Consider the following 23,582-nt stretch of genomic DNA (forward strand, 5'->3'; position numbering starts at 1 on the left):
AGAGATGAAGCTGAGACTCGCGTGTGATGCATCTCCATACGGAGTAGGAGCCGTCATCTCACATGTTCTACCGTCAGGTGAAGAACACCCTATTGCATTTGCATCACAGACTCTGTCACCAATTGAGAAAAATTATGCTCAAATTGAGAAGAAAGCCCTGAGCATAATATTCGGAGTGAAGAAGTTTCACAAATACCTCTATGGAAGGAAGTTCCAACTGCTGACAGATCACAAGCCTCTGTTGGCCATCCTTGGACCAAAATCAACCATACCAACCCTTGCTGCACTTTGAATGCAATGTTGGGCTCTGATATTGTTAGCCTACGACTACAAGATCGAGTACAGATGATCCAGTGATCACGCAAATGCAGATGCAATATCAAGACTACCATGCAATAGTGACTCCAACAGTGAAGATGATAGAGCAGTCTTCCAGATCTCTCTCATCGACGAACTGCCCATATCTGCTTCAGACATTGCAGAGGAAACGAGGAAAGACCCAGTGCTTTCCCAAGTCTTGGACTTAACATTAGGCGGTTGGCCAACCTTCGTAAATAACGATAACCTTTATCCATTCATTGACAAGAAAGGCCAATTGTCTACTGATCAAGGATGTGTTCTGTGGGGATCAAGGGTGGTGGTACCTCACAAACTCCAGAGGAGACTGCTATCTGACCTGCATGAGGGACATCCAGGGATCACTCGAATGAAAGCACTTGCCTGCAGTTATCTGTGGTGGCCTGGACTGGATCAGGACATTCAACAGCATGTAGGCCACTGCTGACCTTGTGAAGCTGTTCGCAACAAGCCTGCTGCTGCACCTCTTCATCCATGGTCCTGGGCTGCTACACCATGGGAATGCATCCATGTGGATTACGCAGAGATTGACAAGCAACATGTCCTTGTTGATGTCCATTCCAAGTGGATGGAAGTGTTCCCTACTCAACTGAGCACAGCTGAGAAGGCCATCAATCTTCTCAGACACCTGTTCACATCCTTTGGACTAGTCAAGGAGCTTGTATCGGACAATGGCCCTCCTTTCACGTCAAACGATTTTGAAATGTTTCTCAAGAACAACAGAGTAAGGCACATTCTGTCACCTCCTCACCATCCGGCATCAAACGGAGCAGCGGAGAGAGCCGTTCAAACCTTTAACCTCTCTGGGATCGTTCGGGACGTGAGCGTCCCACCTCGCCAACAGCCAGTGAAATTGCAGGGCGCCAAATTCAAACAACAGAAATCTCATAATTAAAATTCCTTAAACATACAAGTAGTATACACCATTTTAGAGAAACTTCTTGTTAATCCAGCCACAGTGTCCGATTTCAAAAAGGCTTGAAGGCGAAAGCACACCATGCGATTATGTTAGGTCAGCGCCTAGCCACAGAAAACCATACAGCCATTTTCCAACCAAGGAGAGGTGTCACAAAAGTCAGAAATAGCGTTAAAATTAATCACTTACCTTTGATGATCTTCATCTGATGGCACCCCCAGGTCTCCATGTTAGACAAATGTTCGTTTTTTTTCGATAAAGTTCATCTTTATGTCCAAATACCTCCTTTTTGTTCAGGCGTTTAGTCCAGTAATCCAAAAGCACAAAGCACGGCCACGAAGTCCAGACAAAGTCAAAAAAGTTCCATTAAAGTTCGTAGAAACATGTCAAACGATGTATATAATCAATCTTTACGATGTTTTTATCATTAATTTTCAATAATATTCCAACCGGACAATTCCGTTGTCATTAGAAAGGAAAGAGAACGAGCGTCGCACTCACGGCCACGAGCGAAACTTAACTAATGTCTTTCAGCTTGACCACTTGTTGAGACGGCTCTTATTCGATCCCCTTTCACAATACAAGCCTGAAACAACTTCCAAAGACTGTTGACATCTACTGGAAACCTTGGGAAGTGCAATCTGACCCCACAGACACAGGGTATTGGATAGGCAATTACTTAAACTACAAACCTCAGATTTCCCACTTCCAGGTTGGATTTTTCTCAGGTTTTTGCCTGCCATATGAGTTATGTTATACACAGACATTATTTTAACCGTTTTGTAAACTTCAGTGTGTTTTCTATCCAAACTTACCAATTATATGCATATCCTAGCTTCTGGGCCTGAGTAACAGGCAATTTAATCTGGGCACGCTTTTCATCCAAACTTCACAATGCTGCCCCCTATCCCAATGAAGTTATTGAGACAGTTTAAAAATAATAATAATAATTCTAACTGCCTGTAGCTCAGGACCTGAAGCAAGGATATGCACATTCTTGATACCATTTGAATGTAAACACTTTGAAGTTTGTGTAAATGTGAAAGGAATGGAGGAGAATATAACAAATTACACTGCTCAAAAAAATAAAGGGAACACTTAAACAACACAATGTAACTCCAAGTCAATCACACTTCTGTGAAATCAAACTGTCCACTTAGGAAGCAACACTGATTGACAATAAATTTTCACATTTGTTGTGCAAATGGAATAGACAAAAGGTGGAAATTATAGGCAATTAACAAGACACCCCAAAAAAAGGAGTGATTCTGCAGGTGGTGACCACAGACCACTTCTCAGTTCCTATGCTTCCTGGCTGATGTTTTGGTCACTTTTGAATGCTGGCGGTGCTCTCACTCTAGTGGTAGCATGAGACGGAGTCTACAAACCCACACAAGTGGCTCAGGTAGTGCAGTTCATCCAGGATGGCACATCAATGCGAGCTGTGGCAAAAAGGTTTGCTGGTCTGTCAGCGTAGTGTCCAGAGCATGGAGCGCTACCAGGAGACAGGCCAGTACATCAGGAGACGTGGAGGAGGCCGTAGAGGGCAACAACCCAGCAGCAGGACCGCTACCTCCGCCTTTGTGCAAGAGGTGCACTGCCAGCGCCCTGCAAAATGACCTCCAGCAGCCACAAATGTGCATGTGTCTGCTCAAACGGTCAGAAACAGACTCCATGAGGGTGGTATGAGGCCCGACGTCCACAGGTGGGGGTTGTGCTTACAGCCCAACACCGTGCAGGACGTTTGGCATTTGCCAGAGAACACCAAGATTGGCAAATTCGCCACTGGCGCCCTGTGCTCTTCACAGATGAAAGCAGGTTCACACTGAGCACATGAGCACATTGACAGACGTGACAGAGTCTGGAGACGCCGTGGAGAACGTTCTGCTGCCTGCAACATCTCCAGCATGACCGGTTTGGCGATGGGTCAGTCATGTGTGGGGTGGCATTTCTTTGCTGGGCCGCACAGCCCTCCATGTGCTCGCCAAGTAGTCGACTGCCATTAGGTACCGAGATGAGATCCTCAGACCCCTTGTGAGACCATATGCTGACACATGCACATTGTGGCCTGCTGGAGGTCATTTTGCAGGGCGCTGGCAGTGCACCTCCTTGCACAAAGGTGGAGGTAGCGCGTCCTGCTGCTGGGTTGTTGCCCTCCTACGGCCTCCTCCACGTCTCCTGATGTACTGGCCTGTCTCCTGTAGCGCCTCCATGCTCTGGACAACTACGCTGACAGAACACAGCAAACCTTTTTGCCACAGCTCGCATTGATGTGCCATCCTGGATGAACTGCACTACCTGAGCCACTTGTGTGGGTTGTAGACTCCGTCTCATGCTACCACTAGAGTGAGAGCACCGCCAGCATTCAAAAGTGACCAAAACATCAGCCAGGAAGCATAGGAACTGAGAAGTGGTCTGTGGTCACCACCTGCAGAATCACTCCTTTTTTTGTCTTGCTAATTGCCATAATTTCCACCTTTTGTCTATTCCATTTGCACAACAGCATGTGAAATTTATTGTCAATCAGTGTTGCTTCCTAAGTGACAGTTTGATTTCACAGAAGTGTGATTGACTTGGAGTTACATTGTGTGTTAAGTGTTCCCTTTATTTTTTTGAGCAGTGTAGATCTGGTAAAGATAATACATGAAAAAAACAACCATTCTTTGTATTTTTTACCATAATCTTTGAAATGCAAGAGAAAGCCCATAATGTATTATTCCAGCCAGGTGCAATTTAGATTTGCCTCTAGATGGAGCAGTGTATGTGCAAAGATTTAAACTGATCCAATGAACCATTGCATTCTGTTCAACATGTTATTAAGACTGCCCACATGTGCCTAATTGTTTATTAATAACATTCAAGTTCAAACTGTGCACTCTCCTCAAGCAATTGCATGGTGCAGTTAGATTAACTCTTTGGTACAGGGGGGCAATATAGAGTAGCTTGGATAAAAGGTGCCCAGAGTAAACTGCCTGCTACTTGGCCCTAAAAGCTCAAAATGCATATAATTAAGATTTGGATAGAAACACTCTGAACACCCAGAAACACTCTGAAGTTCTAAAACTGTTTGAATGATGTCTGTGAGTATAACAGAACTCATATGGCAGGCAAAAACCGAGAAAAAATCCAACCAGGAAGTGGGAAATCTGAGGTTTGTAGTGTTTCAACTCTTTGTCTATCCAAGACACAGTGGAAATGGGTCATATTGCACTTCCTAAGGCTTCCACTAATGTCAACAGTCTTTAGAACCTTGTTTAATGCTTCTACTATAAAGGAGGGGGGAATGAGAGGGGATTGAGTCAGAGGTCTGGCAGAGTGCCACGAGCTGGTCAAGCGAATTCAAACAAAGGAATTCTCCGGTTGGAAATTATTGAAGATATATGATAAAAACATCCTAAAGATTGATTCTATACTTAGTTTGACATGTTTCTACGAACTGTAATAGACTTTTAGTCTGAACTTCGCCTGGACCTGCCAGCGCCTCGGCAGTTTGGATTGTGTACTAAACGCCACAAACAAAAGGAGGTGTTTGGACATAAATGATGGACTTTATTGAACAAATCAAACATTTATTGTGGAACTGGGATTCCTGGGAGTGCATTCTGATGAAGAACATCAAAGGTAAGTGAATATTTATAATGCTATTTCTGACTTTGTTGACTCCACAACATGGCGGATATCTCTTTGGCTTGTTTGTCGTCTGAGCACCATACTCAGATTATTGCATGGTGTGCTTTTTTGGTAAAGCTTTTTTGAAATCTGACACAGCGGTTGCATTAAGGAGAAGTTTATCTAAAGTTCCATGCATAACACATGTATTTTCATCAACATTTATAATGAGTTTTTCTGTAAATTGATGTGGCTCTCTGCAAAATCACCGGATGTTTTGGAAGCAAAACATTACTGAACATAACGCGCCAATGTAAACTGAGATTTTGGGATTTAAATATGAACTTTATCGGCCACTAGGATCCGGAACCGTCAACCACATCACTCAACCACTCACCCTCACCGTGGAGTCCATTCATCAGGAGAACATTCCCTTCTTCATTACCAGTCCACAAGATCATCCTCTGCCTCCCTTGGCTTCAACGCCACAACCCTACCATCTCATGGTCAAGAATGAGAATTAGACTGGTCACCCGAAAACCGGAGGACCTGCTTCCCTGTCCCCTGTGGTTCCACGTCGGTTGAGAGTCTTGTGGTTGCCCTTCAGCCCAACATCCCGGAGGAATATCAGGATCTAAGGGAGGTATTCTCCAAGACCCGCGCCACCTGTCTTCCTCCTCGTCGCCCCTGGGACTGTGCCATCGACCTGTTTTCAAGTATTGCGCCTCCGCACAGACACATCTACCCTCTGTCAGTGGCTGAGACCCAGGCCATGGAGGATTAGATCCAAGAGTCGCTCCAAAAAGGTTTCACCCGCACGCCCACTTCCCCTGCGTCGGCTGGTTTTTTCACAATAATGTTGCAGGAATGCTTATCTTATCTGTTTCTAACTACAAAAAGCATTTCAGAACAATCCAAAATGGTGGGTATCATGGCTTGCTGTACACACACAACTGCGTGGCCACGCACAACTCCAACAACATCATTAAGTATACCGACAACACGACAGTGGTGGGCCTGATAGCAGACGGCGAAGAGACAGCCTACAGTGAAGAGGTGCCAGAGCGGTGGTGGGAGGGACACGTCCCTATCCGCATCGACGGGGCAGCAGCGGAGAGGGTCAGAAGCTTCAAGTTCCTCGGCGTGCACATCATAGAGGACCTGACATGAACCAATCACACCGACAGCGCCTTTTCAATCTCAAGTGACGAAAGAAATTTGGCATCGTTCCTCAGATCTATCTGGCAAACGGTATCGGAGCATCGGGTCTTCTACCACCAGGCAATTAGACAGCTGAACAGCTAACCCTAGCTGTCGACCTGCACAGACCTCCACCTTTTAGGTTATTTGCACCTCAGATAATATCTGAACATTAGAGACTATTTGCACTGACTCACCAAACCTCTAAACCTTACAAGCACACACAGACACAGTCAACGCTGCGGTTCTAAATTCAGCAAAAAAAGAAACGTCCCTTATTCAGGATCCTGTCTTTCAAAGATATTTAGATTTTTATGAATTATCTTCAAAGATCTTCATTGTAAAGGGTTTATACACTGTTTCCCATGCTTGTTCAATGATCCATAAACAATTAATGAACATGCACCTGTGGAACGGTCGTTAAGACACTAACAGCTTACAGATGGAAGGCAATTAAGGTCACAGTTATTAAAACTTAGGACACAATAGAGTATTTTCTACTGACTCTGAAAAACACCAAAAGAAAGAGGCCCAGGGTCCCTGCTCATCTGCGTGAATGTGCCTTAGGCATGCTGCAAGGAGGCATGAGGACTGCAGATGTGGCCAGGGCAATAGATTGCAATGTCCGTACTGTGAGACGCRTAAGACAGCGCTACAGGGAGACAGGACGGACAGCTGATCATCTTTGCAGTGGCAGACCACGTGTAACAACACCTGCACAGGATCTGTACATCCGAACATCACACCTGCGGGACAGGTACAGGATGGCAACAACAACTGCACGAGTTACACCAGGAACGCACAATCCCTCCATCAGTGCTCAGACTGTCCGCAATAGGCTGAGAGAGGCTGGACTGAGGACTTGTAGGCCTGTGGTAAGGCAGGTCCTCACCAGACATCACCGGCAACAACGTCGCCCATGGGCACAAACCCACTGTCGCTGGACCAGACAGGACTAGCAAAAAGTGCTCTTCACTGACGAGTTGCGGTTTTGTCTTTCCAGGGGTGATGGTCGGATTCGCGTTTATTGTCGAAGGAATGAGTGTTACACCGAGGCCTGTACTCTGGAGCGGGATCGATTTGGAGGGTCCGTCATGGTCTGGGGCGGTGTGTCACAGCATCATCGGACTGAGCTTGTTGTCATTGCAGGCAATCTCAACACTGAGCGTTACAGGGAAGACATCCTTCTCCCTTATGTGGTACCTTTCCTGCAAGCTCATCCTGACATGACCTTCCAGCATGACAATGCCACCAGGCATACTGCTCGTTCTGTGCGTGATTTCCTGCAAGACAGGAATGTCAGTGTTCTGCCATGTCCAGCGATGAGCCCGGATCTCAATCCCATTGAGCACATCTGGGACCTGTTAGATCGGAAGGTGAGGGCTAGGGCCATTCCCCCCAGAAATGTCCGGGAACTTGCAGGTGCCTTGGTGGAAGAGTGGGGTAACATCTGATAGCAAGAACTGGCAAATCTGGTGCAGTCCATGAGGAGGAGATGCACTGCAGTACTTAATGCAGCTGGTGGCCACACCAGATACTGACTGTTACTTTTGGTTTTGACCCCCACTTTGTTCAGGGACACATTATTCCATTTCTTAGTCACATGTCTGTGGAACTTGTTCAGTTTATGTCTCAGTTGTTGAATCTTGTTATGTTCATACAAATATTTACACATGTTAATCAAGTTTGCTGAAAATAAACGCAGTTGACAGTGAGAGGACGTTTCTTTTTTTGCTGAGAGTATTTTATCCTATTTATTCAACTGCGCGACCAAGACACTATCCACTTTATATTTGTATATATAGTCATACTTGACATAGCACATTCTTAATGTATACTGTATATCCTATTGCGTACATATCAGTTTTATTACTATGCATACTACCTTCTAATTACTGCAATGTTGTGGGAGCTAGCAAGTAATCATTTCACTGCACCTCTTATACCTGCTGTAAACTGTGTATGTGACGAATAAAAGGAGATGAGGAGTGTTTTTCTCTGCTTTACTCCACTCATACAGAGTAAAACAGGCCTAGTTCACAAATTTTGTGAATATTTTAATTTTATTATTTACATTTAACTTTTATTTGAAATATCAGGGGTGCTACAACACCCTCAGCACTTCTACTTCCTGCGGCTATGGATATTGCCAATTTTGACATTGTACCTGTGGTAACCAGTGACAACCCCTGGATGGGGAGGGCATGGAATGTCCATTCTCTATTCTCTTTTCACTTGACAGAGAGATTCAAAGTTAAATCTTTGCTAGGATGAAGTTGAACCAGTCTTCAAACATGCCCTTTAGGCCTACAAAGAGGGATTTGAAAAACGATTCACACACAATAACACACAGACAGACACGCTCATTTTAAAACCATTAGGTCTACATGTTTTGAAGCACCAAAATAGCTGACGTGTGGCATGTCAGACATAGCCTCAAGGCTCATTGTTAAAGGTGTAGCCTGCTGATAAAGAAGAACTTCCATTAAAAACGTTTTCTGGATGTTGTGGCAAAAACATACCATTTTTCATCAGGTTCTGATGCAAATGTTGCCTACAGCCGCAAAATAAATCGTAAATTTCATCTTTCACTAGCCCCATCCCCAACACACATACTACATTGCCCCATTGATACCAATCTAACACAAACTAAACCACTCCTTCTGGTTTCGATGTCTTTAATTGTTCACTGGAAAACCTGCTGGGTCACCGTTTCCGAGATCTGGATTGGGCATGGCTGCAGGCAAATAGTCTTCCTTGTCATCCTAGAGCTGTCAAACTACCTCAGCTTCATTCCAGTGTCACACCCCTTTTGTCACACGGCGATGGTGCAATTCATCAGCTCGTTCCAAGAAAGCCAAATGGTGATTTAGTTTAGCTCCAAAGATAGCTGTGCTACGCCTAGGTGGGGACATTCTTCTTTGCTACCATCAGTAAACACATCATCCTGGAGAAGTCGCACTGAAATTGGATAGATGTTGCAGCACCGTGAGTTTTAATGAAAACCATGGGGACCTGAGTTTAAATGTGATATTGGTAGCCTACATCATAACAGAACAGGTATGGTGCTCTACTCTTCAAATCTTGTGTTTGTGAGATGAAATAGGAATCAAACTGTTTAGATTAAATTCTGCCATCATTGCTATAAACAAGGTTAAGGGAATATGCTACCAGTATGTGTTGTTTTTAAACTTCAGAAAATTGTGTAAAAGTTATTTACTTTGACAATGATGGATAAAATAATGTAACAATGAAGGACCAAACTATATCACTCTGAAAAATATTAGAATCAGACAAGATATTACAATCTTATTTGTTAGAATCAAGAGGGTATTGTCTTTGGGATTTCTATTATCAAATAAACATTCAATGTCTTGTTTTTTTCTCATTAATTTCTTTATGACAAGAACATCTCTCAAATGCATAGACCTGAGACACGACTTAATCTGATAATTCAAATAGATTATAAAAGGTAAAACAAACGTTTAGATAAACCCATCCCACTGGGCAGAGGTGTCAGTGCAACATCGAGTTTTGATTTACATTTGGTTGAGTTGTTAACTATTGTGAATTCAACGTGAAATCAACAAAAATGTCATTGGATGTAGGAAAAAAAGTTAGGGGGGGAAAAAGATGGAATGATGATTTACAATGATGACGAGTTTTTCACGGTGATTTAACAAGACATTTGTGGAGTGGTTGAAAATGACTCCAACCTAAGTGTATGTAAACTTCCGACTTCAACTGTATATTAATGTCAACTGGAGATTTATGCGTGAAGAATTTGTGTTGCGTAAGAAGTTAGAATTAGTCACTGAGTGACTCAGATGTCATTGCATGACTACGCACCTGTAGACTAGGATGAAAATAGTTGTTTTGGACAGGAAGTAAAACATATTTTTAAATGTGTTGTCCTGGTGAAGTTGTAAACATTTGTCATGATTATTTTTTTGTAGCCTTAGTAAATATTGACATTAGTATCCATTGATAGGAGGGTTCAGACTTTAAAGCGATAGTTGACTTTTTTCAAACGTTTTATCGCTTTAAAAAGTCTGAACACTCCTATCAACCTCCCTTTAAGGCATACCAATGCAATATTTACTTTGGAGGAGTCTGCTAAGTAATTCAATTGTTTGGCCATATTTAGTCATGCTTCTCCTCAGCCACTGAAGTACATCTAACATATATCATTGCCTTTCTCTAAAAAAGTATAGGACCTCCTGCCCTCCTATCATTAATTCTCTCTACCCTCAACAGTATATTAACAGCTAGATAATAATGCTTAAATACAAGTGTATTGAATATTTGCTGTCTGCCTGACCATTAAATTCACAACTATAAATTATATATTATAAAGAATCAAAMAATTCTGTGAAGAGTATTTTGTACATGAGCTCAATGTCACATTTAATTTGATTATCAGCCACAATATAGTTGACATAGTGTGTGTCTCTCTCTCCCTCTCCCGCCCGTTTACTGGCTAGAATGGCAGGTCAATGTTGCCAAAGCGAAGTGATACACAACATTTCTGAATAAAGATCAACAATAATAAGAATAAATAGTACACTCTTAGAAAAATAGGGTTTCAAAAGGATTCTTCAGCTGTCCCCATAAGAGAACCCTTTTTGGTTCCATGTCGAACGTTCTGTGGAAAGGGTTCTACATGGAACCGAAAAGGATTCTACTTGGAACCAAAAGGATTTGAACTGGAACCAACAATTGTTCTTCAATGGGTTCTCCTATGGGGAGGGCCAAAGAACACTTAGGTTCTAGATAGCACCTTTTTTTCCTAAGAGTGTAGCTTTAATACGAAAGGGGAAAAAATGTATCCATGTAATAATGGTAAAAATGAAGAATGTAATTCAACACACAAAATTGAAAATGACTGGTGGTACTTATATTGTCTGTCTATTACTTATAACACATGGAGAAAATAGTACATTTTATATTTCCGCCCTTAGCTTATGGCAAGATGTGCTGCCAACTCTATCACATCAGACCTTTCCCCCAAAAGTATACAAAGCAACTGTGTTGATAATGCAGAGGTTGTTGATTCTGCTCTTCACAGGTCCTCAGTGTCAGCCCTAGCTATGGAAACAAAAAACAACACAAAAGTTTACATAAATCATCATCACTTGCGACATACTGATGCTGTAATAGAAACCGCTAAAAGTTCTCTGCCATTTTTTAAGTGATGTCCCCCTCCCTTGTCCTTGAATTTTCCTTAATAAGTATATCCAACACAGTCATTGTTGAAATCTTAATATCATGAACAAAATTTGTGTTATAAGCACTCAACAGGACATTACTTTTTTTCCCCCGTGCCTGCCAGGCCTGTGCAGCTGGTGATGGCCCATCAAAATATGCCATTCTGTTCTTTTGAAATGCATTTTAATTCATGATCTTCCTTAAGACCTGCCCTTAACATATTAATAATGAATGGATTGCATCACTTGAATTGTTGCATTTTAGTGGTTTTATGTTTGTACATACGGTCTAAAGTTACATAAACTAATGAAAATGCTATTGTGTTCTTTGAAATACATGTTCTTTTGTATTCTAATGTTACCTAAGAACTTCATAATCACAACCATTGTTGCATCACTGCCTGGTATGGCAACTGCTCGGCCTCTAACCGCAAAGCATTACAGAGGGTAGTACGTATGGCCCAGTACATCACTGTGGCCAAGCTTCCTGCCATCCAGGACCCCTAATTTAGGCGGTGTCAGAGGACAGCCCTAAAAATAGTCAAAGACTCCAGCCACCCTAGTCATAGACTGTTCTCTCTGCTACCACACGGCAAGAGGTACCCGGAGCGCCGAGTCTAGGTCCAAGAGGCTTCTAAACAGCTTCTACTCCCAAGCCATAAGACTCCTGAACATCTAATCAAATGGCTACCCAGATTATTTGCATTACCCCCCCCCCCCACACACACACATCGCTTCGCTGCTGCTAGTCTCTGTTATTATCTATGCAAAGTTACTTTAATAACTCAACCTACATGTACATATTACCTCAATTACCTCGACTAACCAGTGCCCCTGCACATTGACTCTGTACCGGTACCCACTGTATATAGCCTCGCTACTGTTATTTTACAGTTGCTCGTTAATTATTTGTTACTTTTACTAATTACTTTTTTTAGGTATTTTCTTAAAACTGCATTGTTGGTTATGGGCGTGTAAGTAAGCATTTCACTGTAAGGTCTACACCTGTTGTATTCGGCGCATGTGAAAATTACAATTTGATTTGATTTGAAAGTTGGAGCTCCAGAAAGAGGCACGAGTTCCGACTTGGAGATGGATGGTATTTTGGTATTTTATTAGGGTCCCATTAGCTGTTGCAAAAGCAGCAGCTACTCTTCCTGGGGTCCACACAAAACATGAAACATAATACCGAATGACATAATACAGAACATCAATGGACAAGAACAGCTCAAGGACAGAACTACATAAAAAAAATTAAAGGGACACGTAGCCTACATATCAATGCATACACACAAACTATCTAGGTCAAATAGGGGAGAGGCGTTGTGCTGCGAGGTGTTGCTTTATCTGTTTTTTTAAACCAGGTTTGCTGTTTATTTGAGCAATATGAGATGGAAGTAAGTTCCATGCATTAAGAGCTCTATACAATACTGTATGCTTTCTTGAATATGTTCTGGATTTGGGGACTGTGAAAAGACCCCTGGTAGCATGTCTGGTGGGATTAGTGTGTGTGTCAGAGCTGTATGTAAGTTGACTATGCAAACAATTTGGGATTTAACACATTAATGTTTCTTATAAAAAGAAGAAGTGATGCAGTCAGTCTCTCCTCACCTCTTAGCCAAGAGAGATTGGCAAGCATAGTATTTATATCAGCCCTCTGATTACAATTAGAGCAAAACGTGCCGCTCTGAACTGGGCCAGCTGCAACTTAAATAGGTGTTTCCTTGCAGCACTGGACCACATGACTTGAAAATAATCAAGATTAGACAAAACTAGAGCCTGCAGAACTTGCTTTTTGGAGTGTGGTTTCAAAAAAGCAGAGCATCTCTTCATTACAGACAGACTTCTCACCATCTTTACAACCATTGAATCTATATGTTTTGACCATGACAGTTTACAGTCCAAAGTAATGCCAAGTAATTTAGTCTCCTCAACTTGTTCAACAACCACACCATTCTTTACCAGATTCAGCTGAGGTCTAGAGCTTAAGGACTATTTGTACCAAATACAATGCTCTTAGTTTTAGAAATGTTCAGGACCAGTTTATTACTGGCCACCCATTCCAAAACAGACTGCAACTCTTTGTTAAGGGCTTCATTAGCTGTGGTTGCTGATGCGTATATGGTTGAATCATCAGCATACATGGACACACATGCTTTGTTTAATGCCAGTGGCAGGTCATGGGTAAAAATAGAAAAGAGTAGAGGGCCTAGAGAGCTGCCCTGCGGTAAACCATACTTTACATGTTTGACATTAGAGAAGCTTCCATTAAAGAAAACCCTTTGAGTTTTATTAGATAGATGGCTCTGAATCCACAATATGGCAGAGGTTGAAAAGCCATAACACATAGGTTTTTTTAAAAACAGGTTTTGTTCAACCAATCATATAAGGGCACAAGGCGAGACCCAAATGCAGACACAGGAGGCAGATGGTTGAGCTCCGATATTTATTATAACAAAAGGGGTAGGCAAAAGGCAGGTCGGGTACAGGCAAGAGTTCATAAACCAGATCAGAGTCCAAACAGTACCAGGTGATAAGCAGGCTCGAGGTCAGGACAGGCAGGGGTTCAATAACCATGTCAGATTCCAAACGATACAAGATGATAGGCAGGCAGGCGGGCTCAGAGTTTTTATTTATTTTACCTTTATTTAACTAGGCAAGTCAGTTAAATTCTTATTTTCAATGATCGCCTAGGAACAGTGGGTTAACTGCCTTTTTCAGGGGCAGAACGATGGATTTTTACCTCGTCAACTCAGGGATTTGATCTTGCAACCTTTCGGTTACTTGTCCAACGCTCTGACCACTAGGCTACCTGCCGCCCCAAAGTTGGGACAGGCAAGGGTCTAAACCAGGAGGGTGAGAAAAGAGAGACTGGGAAATGCAGGAGCTGAGATACAAAAACGCTGTTTGACTTGACAAACAAGACAAACTGGCACAGAGAGACAGGAAACACAGGGATAAATACACCGGGGATAATAAGTGACACCTGGAGGGGGTGGAGATAAGCACAAGGACAGGTGAAACAGATCAGAGCGTGACAAATCATCAGTCATTTGTGTCAGTGCAGTACATGTTGAGTGCCCTTCTCTATTAAGCATGCTGAAAGTCTGTTGTTAATTTGTTTACAGAGAAATAGCATTGTATTTGGTCAAACAATTGTTTCCAACAGTTTGCTAAGTGCTGGCAGCAAGCTTATAGGTCTGCTGTTAGAACCAGTAAAGGCCCATTTACCATTCTTGGGTAACGCAATTACTTTGGCTTCCCTCCAGGACAGAGGACAAAGACTTTCCTCTAGGCTCAGATTAAAAATATGGCAGATAGGAGTGGCTATAGAGTCAGCTACCATCCTCAGTAGCTTTGGTTGGTTTCGTGATGAATAAGCCATCTGATTCGATGAAAGATGGAGTTGAATTTGTCTTTCTGCCCATAATTTCATTTAAAGTACTCCAAAGTTTCCCCATCATTCTTAATTGATCATGGCTTCACAATACAGCTTCTTCTTCTTTTTGTTGAGTTTAGTCACATTAGCCAGTCAGATGTGCAGCCAGACTTATTAGCCACTCCTTTTGCCCCATCTCTTTCAACCATACAGTTTTTCAATTCATCAATCCATGGAGCCTTAACAGTTCTAACAGTCAGTTTCTTAACAGTTGCATGTTTATCAATAATTGGAAGAAGCAATTTCATAAATTCATCAAGTGCAGCGTCTGGATGCTCCTCATTAATCACATCAGACACAATATTTTTAACATCATCCTGTCACGTTCCTGACCTGTTTTATGTTGTTTTTGTATGTGTTTAGGTCAGGGCATGTGTTTTGGGTGGGCAGTCTATGTTATCTGTTTCTATGTTGGTTGTGGTTGCCTGGTATGGCTCTTAATTAGAGGCAGGTGTTTGGCTTCTCCTCTAATTAGAGTCATATTTAGGTAGGTGTTCTCACTGTTTGTTTGTGGGTGATTGTCCTCTGTGTCAGTGTTTGTCGCACCATACGGGACTGTTACGGTTTGTTCATTTCATGTAGGCTATTTTTCCTGTTCGTGCGTTCTCGTGTTTATGTATGTTCGTCGTTCAGGTCTGTCTACTTTCGTTTTGTTATTTTGTATCATTTGAAGTATAGTTCGTTTTCGTGTTTTTTCCGTCTGTCTTTAATAAAATTCATTATGTCTTCACAATCCGCTGCATTTTGGTTCAATCTGCTCCTCTTCATCTGATCCGAAGAGGAGGAGGACCACCGTTACAGAACCACCACCAACCCAGAGCCAAGCAGCGTAATAACGAGCAGTGGCCTGCTACACAGGATTTTTGGACATGGGAGGAGATAATGGACGGAAAGGACCCTGGGCGCAAACTGGAGAGTATCGCTGCTCTCGTGAGAAGAGTGAGGCAGTCACTGCCCAGGAGCGGTGGTTTAAGGAGGCAGCTAGGAGACGTGGATGGAAGCCGGAGAATCAAGCTCGAAACCGGAATTATGAGGGGACGCGTCTTGCACGGAAGCCCGAAAAGCCCGTGAGTAACTCCCAAAAATTTCTTGGGGGGGGCTAGAGGGAGAGTGGCGAAGTCAGGTAGGAGACCTCGCCCATCCCTGTACTTACCGTGGAGAGCGAGAGTACGGGCAGACACCGTGTTACGCAGTAGAGCGCACGGTGTCTCCTGTACGTGTGCATAGCCCGGTGCGGGTTATTCCACCTCCCGCACTGGCAGGGCTAGATTGAGTATTGAGCCGGATGTCATGAAGCCGGCCCTACATATCTGGCCCAGTACGTCTCCTCGGGCCGGCATACATGGCACCAGCCTTAGCATGGTTTCCCCGGTTCGCCTACATAGCCGGTGCGGGTTATTCCCACTCCCGCACTGGTTGGCGCGACCGGGAGCATTCAACCAGGTAAGGTTGGGCAGGCTCAATGCTCAAGAGAGCCAGTACGCCTGCACGGTCCGGTATTTCCGGCGCCACCTCCCGCCCAGCCTAGTACCTACAGTGCCTACACTACGCACTAGGCTACCAGTGCATTTCCAGAGCCCTGTTCCTCCTCCACGCACTCTCCTATAGTGCGTGTATCCAGTTCGGTGCCTCCAGTTCCGGCCCCAGCACTAGCCACCTGTGCGTCTCTAAGTCCTGTACACACTGTCACTTCTCCCGTACTAGTCCTGAGGTGCGTGCCCTCACCGGTGCACAGTGCCGGTACCACGCACCAGGTATAGAGTACGCTTTGAGAGTTCAGTGTGCCTGTCCCTGCTCCCCGCACTAGTATGAAGGTGCGTGTCCTTAGCCCGGTGCCTCCAGTTCCGGACCACGACCAGGTACAGTGCGCTTATCGGCAGAGCCATCCGTCTCCCAGCGCTTCTGAGCCATCGTCTCCCCAGCGCCATCTGAGCCATCCGTCTCCCCAGCGCCATCTGGCCATCCGTCTCCCAGCGCATCTGAGCCATCCGTCTCCCCAGCGCCATCTGAGCATCCGTCTCCCAGCGCCGTCTGAGCCGCCCGTCTGCAATGAGCTGCAAAGCCGCCGTCTGCCATGAGCCTGCAAAGCCGCCCGTCTGCCATGAGCCTACAGAGCCGTCCGCCAGACAGGAGCCGCTAGAGCGCCCGCCAGACAGGAGCCGCTAGAGCCGTCCGTCAGACAGGGTCTGCCAGAGCCGCCAACCAGACAGGATCTGCCAGGCGCCAACCAGCAGGATTGCCAGAGCCGCCAACCAGACAGGATCTCCAGAGCCGCAGCCAGACAGGATTCTGCCAGAGCCGCCAGCCAGACAGGATCTGCAGAGCCGCCAGCCGACAGGATCTGCCAGAGCCGTCAGCGAGCCATGAGCAGCCAGAGCCGTCAGCGAGCCATGAGCAGCCAGAGCCGTCAGAGAGCCATGAGCAGCCAGAGCGTCAGAGAGCCATGAGCGCAGAGCCGTCAGCCAGCCATGAGCGTCCAGAGCCGTCAGCCAGCCAGGGCGTCCAGAGCCGTCAGCCAGCCATGAGCGTCCAGAGCGTCAGCCTGCATGAGCGTCAGAGCCGTCAGCCTGCATGAGCGTCCAGAGCCGTAGCCTGCATGAGCGTCCAGAGCCGTCAGCCTGCCTGAGCGTCCAGAGCCGTCAGCCTGCCATGAGCGTCCAGAGCCGTCAGCCTGCCATGAGCGTCCAGAGCCGTCAGTCAGCCATGAGCTGTCCTCAGCCAGAAGCGGCTAGTAATTCAGAACTGCCCCTCAGTCCAGAGCTGTCTCTCTGTCCGGAGCTGCCCTTCAGTCCGGAGTTGCCCCTCTATCCTGAGCTACCTCTTTATCTGAGCTATATCCTCTCTCTCCTAAGCTATCCCTCTGTCCTGAGCTATCCCTATGTCCTGAGCTACCTTGTCCCAGAGCTGTCCTTGATTCTGGTGTTGCCCCTAAATTTAGGTGGGGTTATTTGGAGGGTGGTCATTGTGGGTAGGCTACGGAAGCGGGGATTGATTATGGTGGGGTGGGAACCACGCCCGGAGCCTAAGCCACCACCGTGGTCAGATGCCCACCCAGACCCTCCCCTGGACTTTTTGGTGATGCGTTCGGAGTACGCATCTTGAGGGGGGGGTTATGTCACGTTCCTGACCTGTTTTATGTTGTTTTTGTATGTGTTTAGGTCAGGGCATGTGTTTTGGGTGGGCAGTCTATGTTATCTGTTTCTATGTTGGTTGTGGTTGCCTGGTATGGCTCTTAATTAGAGGCAGGTGTTTTGCGTTCTCCTCTAATTAAGAGTCATATTTAGGTAGGGTGTTCTCACTGTTTGTTTGTGGGTGATTGTCTCCTGTGTCAGTGTTTGTCGCACCATACGGGACTGTTACGGTTTGTTCATTTCATGTAGGCTATTTTTCCCTGTTCGTGCGTTCTCGTGTTTATGTATGTTCGTCGTTCAGGTCTGTCTACTTTCGTTTTGTTATTTTGTATCATTTGAAGTATAGTTCGTTTTCGTGTTTTTTCCCGTCTGTCTTTAATAAAATTCATTATGTCTTCACAATCCGCTGCATTTTGGTTCAATCCCTGCTCCTCTTCATCTGAATCCGAAGAGGAGGAGGACCACCGTTACACATCCACATAAGAGTCACAGCAAAATATTTTGTATGATCTCTTATACACTATTTTAGGCCCAGCTGTTGGAACTTGGGCTTTCCTGGATATAGCCACAATATTGTGATAACTGCATCCAATGGGTACGGATACAACTTTAGAACAAAGTTCTACAGTATTAGTAAAAATGTGATCGATACATGTGGATGATCTTGTTCCTGTAGTGTTTGTAAACACCCTGGTAGTTGAGTTAATAACCTGAACCAGATTACAGGCACTGGTTACAGTAAGAAGCTTCCTCTTGAGCGGACAGCTTGATGAAAATCAGTCAATATTCACGTCCCCAACGAAGTAGACGTCTCTGGTTACATCACATTCACAATCAAGCATTTCACGCATATTAGTTAGATACTGGCTTTTAGCACTTGGTGGTCTATAGCAACACCCCAAAAGAAAAGGCTTTAGATGTGCCAAGTGAACCTGCAACCACAACACTTCAAAGACACTTGACATAAGATCTTCTCTAAGCATTACAGGGATATGGCTCTGCATATATACAGCAACACCTCCCCCATAAGCATTTCTGTCACTTCTATAGATGTTATATCAATGTATTGCGACTGCTATATCATCAAATGAATTATCTAAGTGAGTCTCAGAAATGGCTAATGCAGTGGCTTGCGAAAGTATTCACCCCCTTGGTATTTTTCCTATTTTGTTGCCTTACAACCTGGAATTAAAATGGATTTGGGGGGGGTTGTATCATTTGATTTACATAACATGTCTACCACGTTGAAGATACATTGTTTTTTATTGTTAATTAAACAAACAAGAAATAAGTAAAACTGAAAACTTGAGCGTGCATAACTATTCACCCGCCCAAAGTCAAAACTTTGCAGAGACACCAGTCTCTTGGGGTATGTCTCTATAAGCTTGGCACATCTAGCCACTGGGATTTTTGCCCATTCTTCGAGGCAAAACTGCTCCAGCTCCTTCAAGTTGGATGGGTTCCGCTGGTGTACAGCAATCTTTAAGTCATACCACAGATTCTCAATTGGATTGAGGTCTGGGCTTTGACTAGGCCATTCCAAGACATTTAAATGTTTCCCCTTAAACCACCGTGTTGCTTTAGCAGTATGCTTAGGGTCATTGTCCTGTTGGAAGGTCAACCTCCGTCCTAATCTCAAATCTCTGGAAGACTGAAACAGGTTTCCCTCAAGAATGTCCCTGTATTTAGCACTATCCATCATTCCTTCAATTCTGACCAGTTTCCCAGTCCCTGCCGATGAAAAACATCCCCACAGCATGATGCTGCCACCACCATGTGGATGGTGTTCTCAGAGTGATGAGAGGTGTTGGGTTTGTGCCAAACATAGCGTTTTCCTTGATGGTCAAAAAGCAACATTTTAGTCTCATCTACCAGAGTACCTTCTTCCATATGTTTGGGGAGTCTCTCACATGCCTTTTGGCAAACACCAAACGTGTTTTCTTATTTTTTTTGTTTAAGCAATGGCTTTTTTTCTGGCCACTCTTCCGGAAAGCTCAGCTCTGTGGAGTGTACGGCTTAAAGTGGTCCTATGGACAGATACTCCAATCTCCGCTGTGGAGCTTTGCAGCTCCTTCAGGGTTATCTTTGGTCTCTTTGTTGCCCATCTGATTCATGCCCTCCTTGCCTGGTCCATGAGTTTTGGTGGGCGGCCCTCTCTTGGCAGGTTTTTTATGGTGCCATATTCTTTCCATTTTTTAATAATGGATTTAATGGTGCTCCGTGGGATGGTCAAAGTTTCTGATATTTTTTTATAACCCAACTCTGATCTGTATTTCTCCACAACTTTGTCCCTGACCTGTTTGGAGAGCTCCTTGGTGCCCCTTGCATAGTGGTGTTGCAGACTCTGGGGCCTTTCAGAACAGGTGTATATATACTGAGATCATGTGACACTTAGATTGCACACAGGTGGACTTTATTTAACTAATTATTTGACTTCTGAAGGTATTTGGTTGCACCAGATCTTATTTAGGGGATTCATAGCAAAGGTGCTGAATATATATGCACGCACCACTTTTCCGTTTTTTTTTWAAATCATTTTTTTAAACTAATAAGTCTTTCATTTCAGTTCACCAATTTMGACTATTTTGTGCATATCCATGACATGAAATCCAAATAAAAATCAATTGAAATGACAGTTTTTAATGCAACAAAATAGGAAAAACGCCAAGGGGGATGAATACTTTTGCAAGGCACTGTATATGAATGTTATCTGATTTTAGAAAGTTATTGATTTCATGAACCTTATTTCTAAGGCTACATATATTAATATGGGCTATTTTCAGCCCTTTCCTGAGTAGGTTATCAGAGATAGACATAACACTGAAAAGAGCAAACAAAGCAAGAGAAAAATATACATTCAGCAGTCCAATTGGCAGATAATTTGCCCATAGTTTAGGGATCCCCATTGTTCCTGTGGATATGCCCTTCCCTGTGCATGCCCTAGATAGCCTCCTTAAAGGTTTCAAGTAATAATTGTGCTATTTCTTCAGAGAAGATTTTGTTAAATTCAGAGGTTAATCCATCACAAACTGGAGATGTTATTTTTTAATTGAGCAACCCCATAATGGATGTCCATAGTGGATACATCTTGACAACAAGACCGATTTGAATTTTTCACTAACCCGAGTTAACATTCTCTATAGAATCAAGGATATCCTTAGAGTCACTCAAATTGTTATCTAATGACTAATGATTCTCATAAAACTTAGTGGTAAAGTCTGATAACAACTCTCTATCCTCAGAGGTTACCCCATTAATCTTAAATTCACGAAGTGTGTCGAGTTCCCCTCTCCTCTTTTCCAAATTAAAAAAGTATCTACTGTTCTTTTCACCTTTTTCAAGCCATTGTTTTCTGGATCTTATGTAGGCACCTCTAGCCTTTTCCTCATAAAATGTATCTAGTTGATTCTGTAAATCATTCAGTTTAGCTTTCTCATTAAGATCAAGATGCTCAATCGCTGTGATATCCGCAATTGTCTTAGAGAGTTCAGCTACCTCACGTCTCCTTCTAGGTCAATTAATTACTTAAAAATCATACAATGTGATTTTCTGGATTTTTGAAGTGTACCTATGTGTTAAAGGAATTTGAATTCCTATGTTTATCAACCAATTCAATTAAAACACTCTGTCCATACATAAGAATTTGTAAGATACTTATCAGCATGAAATGGACAGGAACCAGTCTCAAAATCAATCAATCAATAGCGTTTATTCTCGAGAGTACTGAATCATAGTACAATTTACATCAGGTTATATAATAAAGATGATGTCATAAGTCTTAATGTCCATCCTCCTCTAGAATACAATGGCAATACAGTTCACAGCCTCATTACGTTGTCTGCCACCTGTTAAACTATCTGCAACCAACCCAAGGTCTCTCCCCTCCCTGGGTAGAGACAGAATGTCCTGTAAGGAACACAGCATTCCAGCCTGTCTGAAGATAACTCCATTCTTTCTAATAAGGAACACATTACATTCAGCATTATGATTATAATAAGTTTCATTCATACAGTAACATCTAAGTCAAATGTATACATATTTTAGTCATTAAACACAAAAATCCCATAACACTATGATAAAAATTACAGACCTCTACATGCTTTGTAAGTAGGAAAACCTGCAAAATCGGCAGTGTTTCTAATATTCTGAAGCTGGTGTTAGACTTGGTTGAGTATTGCAATCCTTTGGATGACTTCCCTGTTATCTTACTTTTGGAATTTCAGAAATCATTTGATACCGTAAGTCACAATTCTATCTTTGATTGTCTTGAGCATTTGAAGTTTGGTCATTTTTTGTTGTTGATGCTGTTAGAACTCTGTATAATAGTGGAAATAGCTGTATCAAACTTTTGTCATGGAACATCCTCAAGGTTTAACATTTACAAAGGAACACGACAAGGTTGTCCAATCAAACTTTTTTTTACATTTTTGTTAGTATCTCAAATCTTATGCTCATTAGTTTATCAAAGTCAATTTGAAGGCATTTACATTCCAGGCCAGAGAGATCAAGATATCCCAACTGGTGGATGACACCTCACTTTATTTGAAAAATGTGTTACAAGCTCGATTAGCATTGGATATTGTGAATCAGTTCTCCAAAATCTCAGGTTTGGTACTACATCTTTCCAAATGTGAGATGTTTGTTCTGAAAGGAGCTGTCAATCCAGCAGACTGTAACATCTCAGAAAAAGATACTGTAACCTACCTCGGTGTAAAGATCACCAAAAATCTTAAGGCTTGATCTTACTTTGAACCCTGTAACTGAATCTGTCAAAAAAAAATGTATCCTCATGGTTAGTGAGGGATTTAAGTCTTCAAGGAAGGGTGCTTTTATCCAAAGCTGAGGGGCTATCTCGTGCATCCTCTTTTTTCATCTATTGACATTCTCAAATCCACTTGCTGTACCTTAGATAGGCTTTGTACAACTTCATATGGAAAAACAAGCCACATAAGATAAAAAGAGATGTTATCACCAACAGGGTTTGTGATGGCGGTCTAAATGTCTCAGACTTCACTCTCTTTAATCAGATATCAAAGGTCAACTGGATTAAAAGGTACATAAAAAATCCTCAGTTTTTGGAATATTATACCTCATTTTGTTTTTCAGAAGTTCAGAGGGCTTAATTTTTTACTACATTGTCCATATATTGTGGGTAAACTTCCTGTGAAATTGGCAGCCTTTCACAAGCAGGCTTTAATGTGATGGGCTTTGCTATATAAACAACTTTTCACCTCATAAATGTTTATATGGAATAATGGGTCGATATTACATAGAAACAAGATGTTATTTTACCTTAACTTGTTCTCGAAAAACATGATCCTTGTCAGCCAATTAGTTAGTATTGGTGGGAATCTATTTACGTGGAGAGAATTTATGGAAAGAAACAACTTTGAGGTTTCAGGTAATGAGTCTGACACTGTTATAAAAGCTATAGCTAGTGGGATAAAATCTTTACTTCAGAATAATGCATATTTTGGAATATCTCCTATTGTAAGCGATATCCAGGTGAATGGCATAGGTTTACGAGATAAGAAATTCAACAATCATAATTTAAGGGATATTTTCTACAGGAAGTCTATTCCCTTTGCCATATTTTGTTGGGCTTCATCTGGCGTCATGCTTGGCTCACTCCACACAAATGTATGGTGACCAATAAAGTAAAGGAGATCTCCTTTAAGATTATCCTTAGATTCTATCCGTGTAATAGCTTGATTTCTAAATAT

The 23,582-nt window shown here is 43.1% G+C and overlaps 1 pseudogene; it reads left to right on the forward strand.

The window, feature by feature from the left end:
- Positions 1 to 15,597: 15,597 nt before the first annotated feature.
- Positions 15,598 to 23,582, forward strand: part of LOC111954591 (utrophin-like) — a 241,603-nt pseudogene continuing 233,618 nt past the window's right edge.

The sequence above is a fragment of the Salvelinus sp. IW2-2015 genome, linkage group LG28, assembly GCF_002910315.2.
Source record: "Salvelinus sp. IW2-2015 linkage group LG28, ASM291031v2, whole genome shotgun sequence".
Lineage (NCBI taxonomy): Eukaryota > Metazoa > Chordata > Actinopteri > Salmoniformes > Salmonidae > Salvelinus > Salvelinus sp. IW2-2015.